Source organism: Ascaphus truei, chromosome 18, assembly GCF_040206685.1.
Source record: "Ascaphus truei isolate aAscTru1 chromosome 18, aAscTru1.hap1, whole genome shotgun sequence".
Lineage (NCBI taxonomy): Eukaryota > Metazoa > Chordata > Amphibia > Anura > Ascaphidae > Ascaphus > Ascaphus truei.
In genome coordinates this window covers 25,212,577-25,217,704 of record NC_134500.1, presented here as the reverse complement: position 1 = coordinate 25,217,704, position 5,128 = coordinate 25,212,577, and the positions used below count along the sequence as shown (strand labels likewise).

Genomic DNA, 5,128 nt, shown 5'->3' with positions numbered 1-5,128 from the left:
CCGTCATTGTACAATGTCCCGCCCCCCTCGGCATTAAGCCCCGCCCCCGGCATCATCCTTCACCAAGGCCCTGTATTGGTATAGTATGTGTGAATGGAAGGAAGGGTGCCGTGGGGGGGGGAGAGGCAGCGTGCCTGGGAGGGGGGGAGAGAGGCAGCGTGCCTGGGGGGGGGGAGAGGCAGCGTGCCTGGGGGGGGAGAGGCAGCGTGCCTGGGGGGGGGGGAGAGGCAATAACGGTGCAGGAGATTGGATGTTTCCTGCAGGGGGAGGCAATTTAAGTATTGAATCTGCAGCAGGACCGCAGGGGATTGGATGATGCCAGAGGTGAGGTGGGAGGGGAGGAGTGAAGTGATGTCAGTGATGTCAGTGATGTCAGTGTCGTGACATTCACTGCCACGCGGAGGATCGGAGAGGAGCAAGTGTCAGAGAGCTGCTGCACATTTGCTTTGGCCTTTGTCTGACTGTGTCTCAAAATCCACCTCCTAGGAGCAGAGCTGAGCTAATAATTACTGTAAGTAGTAGCAACATATATTTTTAATATAAATACAACCCTATTTGTTATTTCCCCTATTTATTTTGCAAATTGTAGTACACAAGGTCAGGTCAGAATGTTCAATTTTAAAAAAAGTCTTAATTGTACTTAATGCCTTCATTTTTTATTTAATGTCAATTCATTGTTTATTTCATTTTAATTAATGTCAATTATTTAATTTTAATGGTCATTTTTTATTAATTGAAATTCTTTAATTTTAATGTCTTCATTATTTAAGTAATTTTAATTAATGTTAATTTTTTATTAAGTCCAGTAGAGATTAGAAAGTAGATTTCAGGCTGCGAAGTAAAGTGGTATGTTTTATTCATTTCTGATACTGAAATCCCTTTTTACTTAATAGAATTTATGTTGAAGTTAAACTGTAAAAAAGACATTATGATTTTTTTTTCTTATGCTGCTGTCTAGATATATAACTATATTGCATTAAAATGCTGATTTCCAATTACATTTTTTGCACCCTTTTTCTTGCAGCGTGGGCACTCACAACGGACGTTGTGGTGTCGGCCACGAGGCAGACTTTTCACAGACTACCAGTCCTCACAGACCTTGGGTAAGTACAGAATATAAAAATAATTTTAAAAAAATGTTGTTTTTGAAAAAAAAACTGTTTTACAAAACACTCTGTCTCTCTCTCTCACTCTGTCTCTCTCTCACTCTGTCTCTCTCTCTCTCTCTCTCTCTCTCTCTCTCTCTCTCTCTCTCTCACTCTGTCTCTCTCTCACTCTCACTCTGTCTCTCTCTCACTCTCACTCTGTCTCTCTCTCACTCTCACTCTGTCTCTCTCTCACTCTCACTCTGTCTCTCTCTCACTCTCACTCTGTCTCTCTCTCACTCTCACTCTGTCTCTCTCTCACTCTGTCTCTCTCTCACTCTGTCTCTCTCTCTCTCTCACTCTGTCTCTCTCACTCTGTCTCTCTGTCTCACTCTGTCCCTCTGTCTCTCTCTCACTCTGTCTCTCTCTCACTCTGTCTCTCTCTCACTCTGTCTCTCTCTCACTCTGTCTCTCACTCTGTCTCTCACTCTGTCTCTCACTCTGTCTCTCACTCTGTCTCTCACTCTGTCTCTCACTCTGTCTCTCACTCTGTCTCTCTCTCTCACTCTGTCTCTCTCTCTCACTCTGTCTCTCTCTCTCACTCTGTCTCTCTCTCACTCTGTCTCTCTCTCTCTCACTCTGTCTCTCTCTCTCACTCTGTCTCTCTCACTCTGTCTCTCTCACTCTGTCTCTCTCACTCTGTCTCTCTGTCTCACTCTGTCTCTATCTCACTCTGTCTCTCTCTCACTCTGTCTTTCTCTCACTCTGTCTCTCTCTCACTCTGTCTCTCTCTCTCACTCTGTCTCTCTCTCTCACTCTGTCTCTCTCTCTCACTCTGTCTCTCTCTCACTCTCACTCTGTCTCTCTCTCACTCTCACTCTGTCTCTCTCTCACTCTGTCTCTCTCTCACTCTCACTCTGTCTCTCTCTCACTCTCACTCTCTCTCACTCTGTCTCTCTCTCACTCTGTCTCTCTCTCTCACTCTGTCTCTCTCTCACTCTGTCTCTCTCTCACTCTGTCTCTCTCTCACTCTCACTCTGTCTCTCTCTCACTCTGTCTCTCTCTCACTCTGTCTCACTCTCACTCTGTCTCACTCTCACTCTCTCTCACTCTGTCTCTCTCTCACTCTGTCTCTCTCTCACTCTGTCTCTCTCTCTCACTCTGTCTCTCTCTCACTCTCACTCTGTCTCACTCTCACTCTGTCTCTCTCTCACTCTCACTCTGTCACTCTCTCACTCTCACTCTGTCTCTCTCTCACTCTCACTCTGTCTCTCTCTCACTCTGTCTCTCTCTCACTCTGTCTCTCTCTCACTCTCACTCTGTCTCTCTCTCACTCTCACTCTGTCTCTCTCTCACTCTGTCTCTCTCTCACTCTGTCTCTCTCTCACTCTCACTCTCTCTCACTCTGTCTCTCTCTCTCACTCTGTCTCTCTCTCTCTCACTCTGTCTCTCTCTCACTCTGTCTCTCTCTCACTCTCACTCTGTCTCTCTCTCACTCTCACTCTGTCTCTCTCTCACTCTGTCTCTCTCTCACTCTCACTCTGTCTCTCTCTCACTCTCACTCTCTCTCACTCTGTCTCTCTCTCACTCTGTCTCTCTCTCTCACTCTGTCTCTCTCTCACTCTGTCTCTCTCTCACTCTCACTCTGTCTCTCTCTCACTCTCACTCTGTCTCTCTCTCACTCTGTCTCTCTCTCACTCTGTCTCTCTCTCACTCTCTCTCACTCTGTCTCTCTCTCACTCTGTCTCTCTCTCACTCTGTCTCTCTCTCACTCTGTCTCTCTCTCACTCTGTCTCTCTCTCTCACTCTGTCTCTCTCTCACTCTCACTCTGTCTCACTCTCACTCTCACTCTGTCACTCTCTCACTCTCACTCTGTCTCTCTCTCACTCTCACTCTGTCTCTCTCTCACTCTGTCTCTCTCTCTCACTCTGTCTCTCTCTCACTCTGTCTCTCTCTCACTCTCACTCTGTCTCTCTCTCACTCTCACTCTGTCTCTCTCTCACTCTGTCTCTCTCTCACTCTGTCTCACTCTCACTCTGTCTCACTCTCACTCTGTCTCACTCTCACTCTCACTCTCTCTCACTCTGTCTCTCTCTCACTCTGTCTCTCTCTCTCACTCTGTCTCTCTCTCTCACTCTGTCTCTCTCTCACTCTCACTCTGTCTCACTCTCACTCTGTCTCTCTCTCACTCTCACTCTGTCACTCTCTCACTCTCACTCTGTCTCTCTCTCACTCTCACTCTGTCTCTCTCTCACTCTGTCTCTCTCTCACTCTCACTCTGTCTCTCTCTCACTCTCACTCTGTCTCTCTCTCACTCTCACTCTGTCTCTCTCTCACTCTCACTCTGTCTCTCTCTCACTCTGTCTCTCTCTCACTCTGTCTCTCTCTCACTCACTCTCACTCTCTCTCACTCTGTCTCTCTCTCACTCTGTCTCTCTCTCACTCTGTCTCTCTCTCACTCTGTCTCTCTCTCTCACTCTGTCTCTCTCTCACTCTCACTCTGTCTCACTCTCACTCTGTCTCTCTCTCACTCTCACTCTGTCACTCTCTCACTCTCACTCTGTCTCTCTCTCACTCTCACTCTGTCTCTCTCTCACTCTGTCTCTCTCTCTCACTCTGTCTCTCTCTCACTCTGTCTCTCTCTCACTCTCACTCTGTCTCTCTCTCACTCTCACTCTGTCTCTCTCTCACTCTGTCTCTCTCTCACTCTGTCTCACTCTCACTCTCACTCTCTCTCACTCTGTCTCTCTCTCACTCTGTCTCTCTCTCACTCTGTCTCTCTCTCACTCTGTCTCTCTCTCTCACTCTGTCTCTCTCTCACTCTCACTCTGTCTCACTCTCACTCTGTCTCTCTCTCACTCTCACTCTGTCACTCTCTCACTCTCACTCTGTCTCTCTCTCACTCTCACTCTGTCTCTCTCTCACTCTCACTCTGTCTCTCTCTCACTCTGTCTCTCTCTCACTCTGTCTCTCTCTCTCACTCTGTCTCTCTCTCTCACTCTGTCTCTCTCTCACTCTCACTCTGTCTCTCTCTCACTCTCACTCTGTCTCTCTCTCACTCTGTCTCTCTCTAACTCTGTCTCTCTCTCACTCATCATGAAAAAAAGATAAGTTAGAAAATGCCTTCAAAATATCTGCTGGAGTTGTCTCCTATTTCTCCTATTTCTCTTCTCCTTTTCCTTCTTCTCCTTCTCCTATGTTCTAACTTCTATTTTTTTTTGCTCTTCTTTTCCGTTTGAGAGGAGGGAGTCCCACACCTCTTCAGCCACACACCAGGAACGGAACGCTGGATTGCTTACAGACGCTCAGTGGCGGATACAGTCGTGGATTGCAGCCACTGATTTATCTGGTAAGTACCGCAACCATATTTGAACAAGGGGCTTAGACATTTTATTTGACGGTTACATAAACATTGTTTGTGGTTGTTATTGGTATTCTATTTTTTTTGTGTTGTGTTAAGAATTGGAAATACATTTTGAAGTAGTAATTCCCTCCGAACTGGGCATTCCTGGCCAATAATGCCCTGGCTGTAAGAGTTGAAGGGCCCAAGCAAAGCCCCCACCTCTATACAAACAAACACTGCAGGGGCATCACGTGATGCCACATTGCCATGGCAACATGTCAGTGCCTCGTTGTCATGGCAACATGTCAGTGCCTCGTTGTCATGGCAACGGGGGGCATCATGTGATGTAATTTGTTTTATAATTTTTTTTTGAATGTGTCCCGGTTTTTCATTTTGAAAATCTGGTCACCCTAAGAGAGTAGAGACAAGATATATGGTGGTATCTCTTTCTGATCACTTATATTGTAATATATATAACGCCCAGCAAATAATCAAACCCAACTGGAATTGACTGACTGAAAAGGTCAGATGTTATCTTTCTGCCCCAAATCCTATACCAATTAGTATATAATATAAATACATCTTTAAATAAAATCTCTCTCTCACTGCCCCTCTCTTTCCCTTATTGCCAACCTCCTCACACACGCAAACACACAAAGGTCCAAGGCAAGCGGGAAATTAAAACAAGGTTTTAAAAAA

At 46.1% G+C, this 5,128-nt stretch overlaps 1 long non-coding RNA gene across 1 annotated transcript; it reads left to right on the top strand.

The window, feature by feature from the left end:
• The first annotated feature begins 246 nt into the window (after positions 1 to 246).
• LOC142469271 (uncharacterized) lies at positions 247 to 4,785 on the top strand. Its single transcript, XR_012789010.1, has 3 exons — positions 247 to 511; positions 1,025 to 1,103; positions 4,327 to 4,785. It is a non-coding gene; the product is annotated as an uncharacterized LOC142469271 (long non-coding RNA).
• The last annotated feature ends 343 nt before the right edge of the window (positions 4,786 to 5,128 follow it).